The sequence below is a fragment of the Schistocerca cancellata genome, chromosome 8 (assembly GCF_023864275.1).
Source record: "Schistocerca cancellata isolate TAMUIC-IGC-003103 chromosome 8, iqSchCanc2.1, whole genome shotgun sequence".
NCBI classification, from domain to species: domain Eukaryota; kingdom Metazoa; phylum Arthropoda; class Insecta; order Orthoptera; family Acrididae; genus Schistocerca; species Schistocerca cancellata.
The window spans coordinates 555,807,951-555,823,280 of NC_064633.1; the positions used below are offsets into that span (position 1 = coordinate 555,807,951).

Here is a 15,330-nt window from a genome sequence, read left to right on the forward strand (position 1 = left end):
CATGGGTGTGTGTGATGTCGTTAGGTTAGTTAGGTTTAAGTAGTTTTAAGTGCTATGGGACTGATGACGTCAGAAGTTAAGTCCCATAGTGCTCAGAGCCATTTTTCTTTCTGCAGTGCTTTGATGTCTCCCTTTATTCCGACATGGTATGGATCCCAAACACTCGAGCTGTACTTAAGAATGCCGGCCGGAGTGGCCAAGCGGTTCTAGGCGCTACAGTCTGGAACCGCGCGACTGCTACGGTCGCAGGTTCGAATCCTGCCTCGGACATGGATGTGTGTGATGTCCTTAGGTTAGTTAGGTTTAAGCAGTTCTAACTTCTAGGGTACTGATGACCTCAGAAGTTAAGTCCCATAGTGCTCAGAGCCATTTTATTGTACTTAAGATTGGGTGGCAATAGTGTCCTATATGCGGTCTCCTTGACAGATGAACCACGCTTCCCTAAAATTTTCCCAATAAACCGAAGTAGGCCATTCGCCTTCCCTACTACAGTCCTTAGGTGCTCGTTACATTTCACATACCTTTGCAACGTCACACCCAGATATTTAAACGACTTGACTATGTTAAGCAGCACATTACTAACGCTGTACTCGAACATTATCGGTTTGTTTTTACTACTCATCCGCATTAAATTAAATTTGTCTACACTTAGAGCTAGCTGCCGTTCATCACGACGAATCTTGAATCCTGCTACAGTCATGCTATGACTACAGCTTCCCCTGCATCACAGCATCATCAGGAAACAGCCGCAGGTGGCTGCCCACTCTTACCGCCACATCATTTACGTACACTCCTGGAAATTGAAATAAGAACACCGTGAATTCATTGTCCCAGGAAGGGGAAACTTTATTGACACATTCCTGTGGTCAGATACATCACATGATCACACTGACAGAACCACAGGCACATAGACACAGGCAACAGAGCATGCACAATGTCGGCACTAGTACAGTGTATATCCACCTTTTGCAGCAATGCAGGCTGCTATTCTCCCATGGAGACGATCGTAGAGATGCTGGATGTAGTCTTGTGGAACGGCTTGCCATGCCATTTCCACCTGGCGCCACAGTTGGACCAGCGTTCGTGCTGGACGTGCAGACCGCGTGAGACGACGCTTCATCCAGTCCCAAACATGCTCAATGGGTGACAGATCCGGAGATCTTGCTGGCCAGGGTAGTTGACTTACACCTTCTAGAGCACCTTGGGTGGCACGGGATACACGCGGACGTGCATTGTCCTGTTGGAACAGCAAGTTCCCTTGCCGGTCTAGGAATGGTAGAACGATGGGTTCGATGACGGTTTGGATGTACCGTGCACTATTCAGTGTCCCCTCGACGATCACCAGTGGTGTACGGCCAGTGTAGGAGATCGCTCCCCACACCATGATGCCGGGTGTTGGCCCTGTGTGCCTCGGTCGTATGCAGTCCTGATTGTGGCGCTCACCTGCACGGCGCCAAACACGCATACGACCATCATTGGCACCAAGGCAGAAGCGACTCTCATCGCTGAAGACGACACGTCTCCATTCGTCCCTCCATTCACGCCTGTCGCGACACCACTGGAGGCGGGCTGCACGATGTTGGGGCGTGAGCGGAAGACGGCCTAACGGTGTGCGGGACCGTAGCCCAGCTTCGTGGAGACGGTTGCGAATGGTCCTCGCCGATACCCCAGGAGCAACAGTGTCCCTAATTTGCTGGGAAGTGGCGGTGCGGTCCCCTACGGCACTGCGTAGGATCCTACGGTCTTGGCGTGCATCCGTGCGTCGCTGCGGTCCGGTCCCAGGTCGACGGGCACGTGCACCTTCCGCCGACCACTGGCGACAACATCGATGTACTGTGGCGACCTCACGCCCCACGTGTTGAGCAATTCGGCGGTACGTCCACCCGGCCTCCCGCATGCCCACTATACGCCCTCGCTCAAAGTCCGTCAACTGCGCATACGGTTCACGTCCACGCTGTCGCGGCATGCTACCAGTGTTAAAGACTGCGATGGAGCTCCGTATGCCACGGCAAACTGGCTGACACTGACGGCGGCGGTGCACAAATGCTGCGCAGCTAGCGCCATTCGACGGCCAACACCGCGGCTCCTGGTGTGTCCGCTGTGCCGTGCGTGTGATCATTGCTTGTACAGCCCTCTCGCAGTGTCCGGAGCAAGTATGGTGGGTCTGACACACCGGTGTCAATGTGTTCTTTTTTCCATTTCCAGGAGTGTATATAGAAAACAACAGCCGTCTTATCACTGTTCCCTGGGGCACTCCTGACGATACCCTTGTCTCTGATGGACACTCGTCATCGAGGGCAACGTTCTGTTTTTTTGTTACTTCAGAAGTCTTCACGCCGCTCACATATTTGGGCTCAAATGGTTCAAATGGCTCTGAGCGCTATGGGACTTAACATCTCGGGTCATCAGTCCCCTAGAACTTAGAACTACTTAAACCTAACTAACCTAAGGACACCACACACATCCATGCCCGAGGCTGGATTCGAACCCGCGACCGTAGCGGGTCGCGCTGTTCCAGACTGAAGCGCCTAGAACCGCTCGGCCACCGGCGGCTGGCTCATATCTGGGAACCTATTGCACATGCTCGTGTCTTCGTTAACAGTCTGCAGTGAGGCACCGTGTCAAACGCTTTTTGGACATCTAGAAATGTGGAATCTGCCTGTTGTCCTTCATCCGCAGTTCACAGTGCGTCAAGGGCAAGCTGAGTTTCGCACGAGCTATGCCGTCTACAGTCGTGCTGATTCGCGGACGGAAGAGTTTCCTTCTCAAGGAAATTTGTTATATTTGAACTGATAATACGTTCAATAATTCCGTAGCAAACCGATGTTAAGGGTATTGGTCTGTAATTTTGTGGGTCGGTTCTTTTAACTTCTTACGTACAGGAGATACCCGTGCTTTTTCCAGTCGCTTGGGACTTTGTCCCGGGCGAGGGATTCGCGATAAATGCAAACTTTTGTGAAATCGAGCAAGGATACCATACGACCCTGGAGACGTATTTGCTTTTAACTCTTTCAGTTGTTTCTGTACACCGTGTAAACCAATTGATGTGTCGTCCATGCGGCAGTCTGCGCGATGGTCAAACGACGCTATGTTTGTACGATTCTCTTGCGTGAGTGATTTCTTAAATGCGAAATTTAAAGCTTCGTCCTTCCTTTTGTTATCTTCTACTCAGACCGGTCAATGAGGGCTGGACGGAAGCCACACACCCGCTTAGTGATTTTACGTAGTATAAATTATGCGTGTCCTCCGGAAGCTGGAGAGATCTGGAGGGATTGAATGACAGTCCCTAAACGTTTTTTTCCACCAACCTGTCGTCTTCTAAAGTTGTGTCCCCAGCGCAGAAGACAGTTCGTCGGTCGTGGGATCTTCTTCGGCAGAGGCTTCTATGCCGTCATCTCGAACCTGTGGTTGTGCTTTTCATGGGATGCCACTTGCCCTGGTTAGTCTCTGTATCTACAGAGTACGCGAAAGAACTTGCCCCCCTTCTAACAGCCGTGTACCGCAAGTCTCTAGAGGAACAGAAGGTTCCAAATGATTGGAAAAGAGCACAGGTAGTCCCAGTCTTCAAGAAGGGTCGTCGACCAGATGCGCAAAACTATAGACCTATCTCTCTGACGTCGATCTGTTGTAGAATTTTAGAACATGTCTTTTGCTCGAGTATCATGTCGTTTTTGGAAACTCAGAATCTACTATGTAGGAATCAACATGGATTCCGGAAACAGCGATCGTGTGAAACCCAACTCGCTTTATTTGTTCATGAGACCCAGAAAATATTAGATACAGGCTCCCAGGTAGATGCCATTTTCCTTGACTTCCGGAAGGCGTTCGATACAGTTCCGCACTGTCGCCTGATAAACAAAGTAAGAGCCTACGGAATATCAGACCAGCTGTGTGGCTGGATTGAAGAGTTTTTAGCAAACAGAACACAGCATGTTGTTCTCAATGGAGAGACATCTACAGACGTTAAAGTAACCTCTGGCGTGCCACAGGGGATTGTTATGGGACCATTGCTTTTCACAATATATATAAATGACCTAGTAGATAGTGTCGGAAGTTCCATGCGGCTTTTCGCGGATGATGCTGTAGTATACAGAGAAGTTGCAGCATTAGAAAATTGTAGCGAAATGCAGGAAGATCTGCAGCGGATAGGCACTTGGTGCAGGAAGTGGCAACTGACCCTTAACATAGACAAATGTAATGTATTGCGAATACATAGAAAGAAGGATCCTTTATTGTATGCTTATATGATAGTGGAACAAACACTGGTAGCAGTTACTTCTGTAAAATATCTGGGAGTATGCGTGCGGAACGATTTGAAGTGGAATGATCATATAAAATTAATTGTTGGTAAGGCGGGTACCAGGTTGAGATTCATTGGGAGAGTCCTTAGAAAATGTAGTCCATCAACAAAGGAGGTGGCTTACAAAACACTCGTTCGACCTATACTTGAGTATTGCTCATCAGTGTGGGATCCGTACCAGATCGGGTTGACGGAGGAGATAGAGAAGATCCAAAGAAGAGCGGCGCGTTTCGTCACAGGGTTATTTGGTAACCGTGATAGCGTTACGGAGATGTTTAACAAACTCAAGTGGCAGACCCTGCAAGAGAGGCGCTCTGCATCGCGGTGTAGCTTGCTCGCCAGGTTTCGAGAGGGTGCGTTTCTGGATGAGGTATCGAATATATTGCTTCCCCCTACTTATACCTCCCGAGGAGATCACGAATGTAAAATTAGAGAGATTAGAGCGCGCACAGAGGCTTTCAGACAGTCGTTCTTCCCGCGAACCATACGCGACTGGAACAGGAAAGGGAGATAATGACAGTGGCACGTAAAGTGCCCTCCGCCACACACCGTTGGGTGGCTTGCGGAGTATAAATGTAGATGTAGATGTAGAAGATCTGTAGTACTGACAATGATAGAAGGCGACGCTTCTCATTACTGTATACTGTTTGGTTATTATTTAAATATTCGACACTCGACAAAGCTTTCTTAATAGAACGGTACTTTTCTGACAACTTGTGATCAGAGTACAACATGTCTGTTCGAATCAGAGATACACCCCCGGCTCTGAAGAACGCTCCAAACAGTCTTACACGTCTGGCCCTCCGAACGACCGAAACAGAGTTGCGTGACCGCACCATCACAACGCTCGAAACAGTCTGACTAGTAGTGAAGGGGGGCTCGTGAATGAGTCGTTCAAATGAACGCTTCACTCCAGTGAAGTGTGAACTAACAACTCAATTTCAATGAACTGGTACTTCAAACTCTTCACAGATAACACACTCCACACTTATTTCTAGTTCACTCACTCTCTTCCCCTCTCCCTCGCCCATTACATCGGCGCTACGTCACTCATTCTCCCTTCACTTCAGTCCCCCCTCTACTGCCTGTCGACGAATCGCGCGGCGTTTGTGGGAAACGATAGGTTTGCGCGGGGTTGTGGAGGTGAGGGGCGAGGGGAAGGCAGCGTCAGCTGCTTCCTGCAGTGCTGACATCATTACCCGTGACTATTTGTGCAGTTCAGTTACACTTCGGGTCTACCGGTAGCCTACCGTTGGCAGCGCTTGCGGACAAATGAATATTACAGATACAAACGAAGAGGCTGGCTGTGTCAGCACGCACAGCCAATATGAAAATAAAAGGTTTGCTAATAACACTGAAAGAAGGATTTTACCTGAAATCGTACCAATGACTACAGGTGACAGTTTACGTTTTGAATCTGGAGGGTTATTATTCTCAACAAAAATAAAATCTACAGGAAAACTTCTGAATAATTACTTAACGTAGATATATAGACTTTGTGACAGTGGTAAACATACTCATTCTGTTTTGAATTAAATTTTAAAAGGAACATAAAATTGGACTACATTTCGTTGGTAGCCCTAGTTTTCAGTCCATGAATACAACAAATAATGTTTCACTTGGCAGATAAAGACTTTTTTGGGCGCTTCATGACAAAATGTCGAGCAAGATTAAATGTAATACCTTCTTTATAAGTGACAGGCTTCTCTGTTTATCTTTCCTTTGTCCCCTTCGACCATGCTCTATTTTAAGTTAGCTCAGACGCTGTAAGAGCGTAAAACGTTGCGTGCACGTTACTGCGTAGTTGGTCATCTGTTGGTAAAATTATGAAGTATTACGAAGCTTTATTGTACGAGCGAGGCGAAGCGAGCGTAGCTGCGGCTGAGCGGCGAACTGGGCAACTTCGCCAGGCTTCCGTACTTCATGAATTAGTGGTGGGCAGGAAATCGCGTATCTGTTAGAAATCACAGTGACTGAGAAGTCACAGATATCACAGTAGCAACTTTACAGAATCTAACTGCGATTTCAGTCACAGTTAGCAGTCGCAAGTAGTATTTCATATTCAAAGACGTGAGCCATCTATTGGTCGAATTTAGCACTGCTTTCTGCGATTTCAGTGACAAGTCGCAACTAAGAGTCGCAAGTAGCAACTAAGAAGCGCGGTTAACAGTGGCATCTGTTGGCCAAAGTTCGTACTACGTCCATCTCTGCGGTACGCTATGGAGTCCAACTGCGATTTCCGTGACAAGTCGCAACTAAGAGTCGCAAGTAGCAACTAAAAAGCGCAGTTAACAGTGCCATCTGTTGGCCAAAGTTCGTACTACGTCCATCTCTGCGATACGGTATCGAGTCTAACTGCGATTTCCGTGACAAGTCGCAACTAAGAGTCGCAAGTAGCAACTAGAAAGCGCGGTTAACAGTGCCATCTGTGGGTCAAAGTTCGTACTACGTCCATCTCTGCGATACACTATTGAGTCCAACTGCGATTTCCGTGACAAGTCGCAACTAAGAGTCGCAAGTAGCAACTAAAAAGCGCAGTTAGCACTGCCATCTGTTGAGCAAAGTTCATACTACGCTATTCGCTACCGAGTCAAACTGCGATTTCTGTGACAAATCGCAACTAAGAGTCGCAAGTAGCAACTAAAAAGCGCAGTTAACATACTTTTCCTAGTGTCATCTGTTGACCGACGTACGTACTTCGTTATGAGAGCGTTGTGCCTCACGAGATCGATGTGCTGTGTGTGCATATGAAGGGCTTATTTCAATAGTGGTACAAGTCCATTTTTGTTCATTTTGAGATACAGAGTCGTAAAGTTAAATGAGTGCTGACAAATCTGCATTTGAGATACCAGAAATATTCAAGCATATGGCTTCTTGCTAGAGAGGAACCTTTATTTATGTTTGTTTGGATCACTAATTTCAGAAGCATTATAGACAGAAAAGTGGAGGTAATGGACTTGTACCACTATTGAAATAAGCCCTTCATATTATATGACGACATGCACATTCAGCATCAGTTATGGTTGGTCAAATACTGCTGTGACTCTGAATGTATTATATTAATAAGAAGCAACATTGCCTTTTTCTCCTGAAAATATCAAGTAACGTAACAAATGTGTTTGATTCTGCCTCCAATATGACAGTTTTGGTTAATACTCCACATGCCTACAGGACTTTGCAATGTTAACACAGCAGAACTCAGACATCTGTATAAGTGTAGAGAAATGAAAACAGTCATATGAATGCCTCACTTTTGTTCCGACACAGTTCAAGACTCGGGATAAAAGTTTTACACCTGGTGTTCTACATGGCAACTTCACACACAAGAACTTTTTGCCGACACTACTACCACCTACATAAGTAAGCTTTTCCTGTGTTACTTTCAAGTAATGCACTTAAGCTATTCCTGATTTAACTGGAAGATCTGTACTTCCCACTTTCATATCAACAGCCTCAAAATGCATATTGTAGACTTCGGGATATGCTACAGGTCACTGTCACACCAAGATTGTGGAGAAAGGGGGGGGGGCGGCATGTCACTCTCCAACAAGCGTTTACCAATAAGTAAGTGGCGGAAAATTATGTGTATAGGACGGCTTAAACATGTAGAAAATGAGATTTTTATTATTCACTCACTGTATTTGACATTTATTATTCCTTTAAAATCGCACAACAACTTCAATAAAACACAGTTTAATCATTCACACACTTATTTCACAATTATTTCACTTTTAAACTGCAAATCCTCTAAGAGCTGTCTTGAATCTTCACGAGTCTCTCTCAAAAACAGCCTTGATGTGGATAGATACGTACAGCAACCAGTAATCAGAGTCAGAACTGTGTCTGCAAAAACACAAAGATTATTAAACAATTTTTGCTGTCATTAATTACTAGCAATATAATTGACAGAGTAGATTGCTAATATTTGCTATAATGAATATCACATTTGCAAGAACGATCTCACTGAAGTAATTAAGTCCATCGAAACGCTTAGAAACTAACCTCTTGTCTGACGAAAACGGTCTAAAGACGCGGTGGCAATTTCTTCAGATCTGTTGACAACGATATTTTGAGTTATCACTTTACTGAGTGACTGAAATGTAGTTCAGGTACCTGTGAACATAACAATATGTTAGAATTCATTTTCTAAATACGAACTATTACGGTACTGTACGGCTACTTACATATTAATTACACTATTAATATTTTCATAGTTGTTTCTTTAATACAAAATTAAAGCCAACGTAAGAAAAAACGTAAAACATACTTGCCAATGACAGGTTTGTTGAGATGCAATTTTCTGTGTTGACAGATGTAACTTTTTCATATGGTGGTAAGTCGCAGGAATCACAGAAATCGCAGAAGTAGCAGAAGTCACAGAAATCGCAGAAGTAGCAGAAATCGCGGAAATAGCAGTGGCGGAGGGATACACGACCTATGTTCCTTAACTGTGACTCTGAACTGCGACAAATCACAGTTAAGAATAACAGATACTGAATAGTAGCATTCACAGAAATCACTGATATCGGAAAATCGCAGTTTAGCCCATCACTATCATGAATGAACTACTTCATTTGAACGCTTCACGGCAAAGAGTGAAATGAATGAAGTAGTTCACGGGAATGAACGAGTTCGACCCATCTCTACTGACTAGCGCAGCCGAAGTACTTCGTCTCCCAGGTGCGCCAAAGCGACCCGAAGGTGTCTTAAGCTCTTCGGTTACAATATCGTTACTCTTATGTTTCTCAAAACTACTGAAATTTAATAAACAAAAAGGGTAGACTCATAGGGTAATCATGAGAGATTGTCAGACTGAAAACTGGGTTAAATATAATGAAACATATATAAATAATTAATAAGGGAAGTTCGTCGGTTTGGCGCCTAGCACCTGAATGTACAGACCAGTCAGCGGCAAGTTCAGTACAACTGGCGGACTCTCCCACGGGACTGGTATAAACTGTACCATCTGTCACTTGTACCTCATTCCACTTTTGTACCATCTGCTACTGTACGTGTATCAAGCTGCATCAAGGCGAGCTTCTAGCAAAATAAAATACTGGCGGACACAGCCAGGAATATCACAATAGTTCCAGGATTTTCTCGGGTTTCCGGCCAAATCTTTAGCCAAGGTAAGGTGGTGGTAGTAGTCGTATGCTTCGCGCATACATCTGTTTACAGGCACATGAATCTCTACTAACATTTTTCTGTCTTAACAATTGCGCATTCTCTTTTGAACCGAGAGCGCAATAGCCTTTGCTTCCTCAACATTTTCCGAATTTTGTTGTTAAACCACGATGGGTCTTTTATCCACTTCCTGGACACACACTTCTTCAGAGCACGATTTACAGTCCGTTCAAACTTTGCACGTAATTCCTCTACGTCCACCTTACTGGAACCAAAAAATGTCATTTCATTATCTAAAAGAGAAGCTAACAACCTCTTCTCTGTTCTTTCTAACAGAAATATTCTCCTAGCCTTCAATACTGAGTTATTAACTCTAATCCCCGTGTCTATACTGACGCTGTCGATAACGTCAGTCCTGTATGTAGCTAAAACATGTAAAATATTTATATTGCATGTGGGCTGTCGAACTAGCTGCTCAAAAAAGTTTTCGGCAAACGTGTTCAAAAGTACTTCGCAAGACCGTTCGTCTGTGCGCCCTCCAATGAATCCCCGGATGTCCCAGTCTGTACTCGGTAGGTTCAAGTCACCCACAGTTAGTAATCTGGGTACTTAGGCGGTAGTGATCGTACACTTCCTTTGAGAAACTCTAAAGCTGTCAAAGCGGAATCGGATGGCAGGGAAAAACTCCAACAATTAACTTGATTTCATCTAGGCCTGTTCTTCGCAACCAGATAACTTCATTGTCACACTCAACTTCGTCTTCAATAGAGACAATAGTTTTGTCAGCTGCAATGTACAGTCTTCCTCGTATGGCGTCTAATCTATCGCTAAATATCTCAGAGTCTTCTACTTCGGGTTCCAGCCAGCGCTGATCGAACCTACATCTAGCAGCACGCTTCTGGATTCTTCGATGCCTTTCTTTAATCCAACATGGTAGTGATCCGAAACGCTGGAACTGTACTCAAGAACGGGTCGCACCAGCGTTCTGTACGCCGTCTCTTTTATGCGTGAACTACACTTTCCCAAAATTCTCCCTATAAAACGAAGTGAAGCAGTCGCCTTCCCCACTACTAACCTGACGTGCTCATTCCATTTCACATCGCTTTCCCACATTAGGCCCAGATATTTAAATCCATGTGACTGTCAAGCAGCACTCTACTAATGCTGTATTTGAAAGTTACAGGATTCTTTATCCTACTCATCCGCATTAACTTACATTGTTTCAATGTTTAGAGCTAGCTGTCATTCATCACATCAACTAGAAATTCCGCCCAAGTCATGTGGCATACTCCTACAGTCACAACGACGACAACCTCCCGTGCACCAAAGCGTCATCATAAAACAGCCGTAAATTGTAGCTTATCCTGTCCGCCACATCATTTATGTATACAGAGGATACGAGCGGCCCCATGACACTCCCTGGGGCGCACCTGGCGCTACCCTTGTCTCTGATGAACATTCGCCGTCATGATCAACATAGTGGATTCTATTAAGTCTTCGAGCCACTCACGTATCTGGGATCCTAAACCGTATGCTCTGACCTTCACCAACAGTCTGCAATGGGGCACCGTGTCAAATGCTTTTTCGGAAATCCAGAAATATGAAATGTGCCTGCAGTCCTCCATCCATGGTTTATAAGACATCCTGTGAGAAAGGGGCATGCTGAGTTTCGCACTAGCGATGCTTTCTAAATTCTTGCCGATTTGAGGATAGAAGCTTGGCTGTCTGAAAGAAATTTGTTATGTTCTAACTCAGAATACGTTCAATAATTCTGCTGGAAACCGTTGTTAAAGATATTAGTCGGTAATATGCGGGTCCGTTCTTTACCTTTCTTATACACAGGAGTCACCTGGGCTTCTTTTCAATCTCTCGGGACTTGTCGCTGGGAGGGAGATTCAACATGAATGCAAGCTACGCAAGTGACCATTGCAGCAGAGCACTCTCTGTAAATCCCCCTGGACTTGGCGACTTACTTGTTTCCAACTCTTTCAGTTGCTTCTCTACACCACGGATGCCTCTTTCTGCGTGCGCTACGTGGGAGTCTGTATAATAAACGACGGTATGTTTGTACTGTCCTCCTGCATGAATGATTTATTAAACGTGAACTTTGAAACCTTTCCTCTTGCTGTCTTCTATTGCCACCCCAAACTGGTCGACGAGTGACTGGATAGAAGCCTGCGGCCTGCTTCGTTATTTTATGTACAATCAAAATTTTCCCGGGATTTCGGCAAGATCTTTCGCTAAGGTAAGACGGTGGTAGTAGTTGTATGCTTCGCACATTGATCTTCTTACGGACATACGAATTTCTACTAACTTTTGCTGACATCGTTTGCGCGGTCGTTTTTGAACCGAGAGTGCATCAATATCCATTTCTTCACCAAATTCCGAGTTTAATTACTGAACAAAGGAAGGTTTTTCAAAGCCATCCCTAGTCCACTTAAATCCCACATCCCAGAGCGCAACTTACAATCAGTTTAAACTTTGCCCATAATACCTCTACTTCCGACCTATTGGAGCTAAATGAGTCCATTCATTATCTAAGTGGGATGCTGACAAGTGCTTATCTGCTTTCTCTAGCATAAATTCTCTCCTACCCTCCTTGACGGATTTATTAACTTTTGTAACCATCGTAGCTTGGAGGACATCGTAATCACTAATCGATGCCTCTGTGTTGACAATTTTGATAAGGTCATGCCTGTTTCTAGGTACAAGGTATAAAATATTTCCATTGCGTGTGGGTTCTATAACTAGCTGTTCAAGAAAGTTTTCGGAAAACGTGTTCAAAAGTACTTTACAACACTGTTTGTCTGTACCATCTGCAGTGAATCCATAGACGTCCCAGTCTTCGGGAGGACGACGGTTCAATCCCGTCTCCGGCCATCCTGATTTAGGTTTTCCGTGATTTCCCTAAATCGCTTCAGGCAAATGCCGGGCCGGCCGCGGTGGTCTAGCGGTTCTAGGCGCTCAGTCCGGAACCGCGAGGCTGCTACGGTCGCAGGTTCGAATCCTGCCTCGGGCATGGATGTGTGTGATGTCCTTAGGTTACTTAGGGTTAAGTAGTTCTAAGTTCTAGGGGACTGATGACCACAGATGTTAAGTCCCATAGTGCTCAGAGCCCCGAGCAAATGCCGGGATGGTTCCTTTGAAAGGGCACGGCCGATTTCCTTCCCCGTCCTTCCCTCACCCGAGCTTGCGCTCCGTCTCTAATGACCTCGTTGTCGACGGGACGTTAAACACTAATCTCCTCCTCCTCCGTCCGAGTCTATACTCGGTAGATTAAAGTCACGACCAAGTAATAGTATACTACAATGGCACCTGCTGCATGTAGACTTTCCTTGGATGATCCTACAACGGTTACGGTGGAATCAGGTTGCCGGTAAAAACATCTGACAATTAGTGTTCACCTAGACCTGCGAATCATGTCCAGATAACTTCACAGTCAAACTCAATTTTGACCTCGATAGACGCAACATATTTGTCGACAGCAATGAACACTCTCCCCCCTATGGTGATCAATCCATCTTTTCATTATACTCGTATATTTCTGAGCTTTCTACTTCGGGTTACATCCAGCTCTTGGTTCCGAGAGCAACTTAAGCGCAACAACTTTCCTGGAGGGTCGTAGGTTCAAGAAACACTTATTACGTTTTCTCTCCAACACTTAACGGATATGAAAGCTAAAAACGGAAATATCAGTGGACGTTAATTCATAAAATACAATTCCTTCATTTTCGTAGATTTTTTAAAAAATCCAGTAGATATACAAGTCCTCTGCTTTGAAGAGTAAAGTTTGAGATCTTTTTTACACTTCTAACAATTGCTAAAAGCTTCTTTTCTCATGTTTCTGTCGTATTTGTTAGATTTGTCGAATTTGAAATGAATTTCTGACACTAACAGTTCATTTTTGTGCTATATACAGAGATACATTATTAATGTCTATTGTATTATTTATTTTCTATATCATGATATATTTCCTCAGTGAATTACAAATCAAGCTTTCTTCAAGCGGTTGTCTGAAGCCGATAAATATTTGGAAGATATTATCTTTTGTGCCAACGACTGTCAATTTTATTTATTCTCTGCCGTTTTCGGTACTGGCTACCATCTTCATAGCAGATAATAATGTTCATCAAATGGTCAAAAATACTTCTCTGATAGTTACCCCAAACATCAAGTATGAAATGTGACGAATTACGACAATAATTGTTTCATTGATTTTCCTCAGTCGAAATGCGGTAACACGTAGACACTCAGTCCTGCGAATCCGGTAGAGAATAAATAAAATTTTGCAGCAGTTGGCATAAAAAGATGTTTTTTACAACTATATATCACGTTGCGATTAAATCAGGGAAGCAGTGGTTGAGAAGGGAGTGAGACAGGGCTGTAGCCTATCAGCGTTGTTATTCAATCTGTAATAAATGGAACCAAAGAACAATTCAGAGTAGGAATGAAAGTCCAGGGAGAAGAAATATAAACTATGAGGTTTGCCGATAGCTTTGTAATTCTGTCGGAGACAGCAAAGGCCCTGAAAGAGCAGTTGAACCGGATGTACAGTGTCTTGAAAAGAGGATATAAGATGAACATCAACAAAAGCAAAACGAGGATAATGAAATGTAGTCTAATTATATCAGGTGATGCTGAGGATATTAGAATAGGAAACGAGAAACTTAAAGTAGTTGATGAGTTTTGCTATTTGGGGAGCGAAATAATTGATAATGGTGAAAGTAGGGAGGGTATAAAATGTAGACTGGCAATGGCAAGGAAAACGTTTCTGAAGAAGAAAAGTCTGTTAACATCGAGTATAAATTTAAGTGCGAAAGAACAGAAATCCATGTAAGTATATAGTTTTGGAAACATCGGCGAGATAGTCCCTGCAGTCGCACTATCCTCTGTGCCCTCTGTGGCTCAGATGGACAGTCCGCTGTTAGGAGCGGTGGGGCTAGGTCCTCGTGCCTGTGTCCCGCCTGTTTGCGTACCGCGCGCGAGAGAATTTACTGTTTACCTTCCGCTGCGGCGGATGTCACGCGTCCGTGTCTCGGTAGTGCAATGGCGCACTCGTACCGCAAGTCCACAATTAAGATCATACTTCAAGCGTACTACGTAAGTCCTCGAGCACTTGACATTGAACATTTCATCCGGGAAGAACTTCATATTGCACCTAAAGACATCATTGGGATCCACTTTTCTATAACAAACAGTGTCGTATACAAAAAACTGATCAATGCCCGCATCTCGTGGTCGTGCGGTAGCGTTCTCGCTTCCCACGCCCGGGTTCCCGGGTTCGATTCCCGGCGGGGTCAGGGATTTTCTCTGCCTCGTGATGGCTGGGTGTTGTGTGCTGTCCTTAGGTTAGTTAGGTTTAAGTAGTTCTAAGTTCTAGGGGACTGATGACCGTAGCAGTTAAGTCCCATAGTGCTCAGAGCCATTTGAACCATTTTTGAACTCATCAATGAAGAGGCGTGCGCTGATGTTGTGTGCCCAAACATATATGGATTTAAATTTAAGCATCCTGATGGCCACATAGGAACTGTAACGATCGACCACGCTGGATTAGGCCTTCGCACTCTGAGGGTCTTCGAGCTGCCATTCGAAGTCCCGCCAGATGTTGTGATGACAGCTTTCAAACCGTACGGCAACGTGCAAAGCAACCTGGCTGAAAAATGGCAAACGTTGGAGACATGCCCCGTCTTAAACGGAGTGCGACAAATTAAGACTGCACTGACGAAGCATGTGCCATCCTACTTAGTAATTGCGGCTGCAGAGCCATTGTCATGTACGACGCACAATCGCGTACCTGCGCCGGCTGTGGCCAGGAAGGACATGTCCGATCGGCCTGTATTCAACGCCGACAGACTCAGACACCGGTTGGTGAAGTTCCATCCCCGGCGACACCTACTTCTCTCCCC

General features: G+C 44.9%; 1 protein-coding gene and 1 long non-coding RNA gene across 2 annotated transcripts in view; one reads left to right on the forward strand and one right to left on the reverse strand.

The window, feature by feature from the left end:
- Nucleotides 1-15,330, forward strand: part of LOC126095685 (beta-1,3-galactosyltransferase 1-like) — a 316,203-nt gene that overhangs the window by 150,656 nt on the left and 150,217 nt on the right. The gene's annotated exons all lie outside the window — the stretch shown is intronic.
- Nucleotides 8,011-8,627, reverse strand: LOC126095177 (uncharacterized). The gene is made up of 3 exons (XR_007521917.1): nt 8,568-8,627; nt 8,303-8,413; nt 8,011-8,143 (listed from the first exon to the last, which is right to left on the reverse strand). It is a non-coding gene; the product is annotated as an uncharacterized LOC126095177 (long non-coding RNA).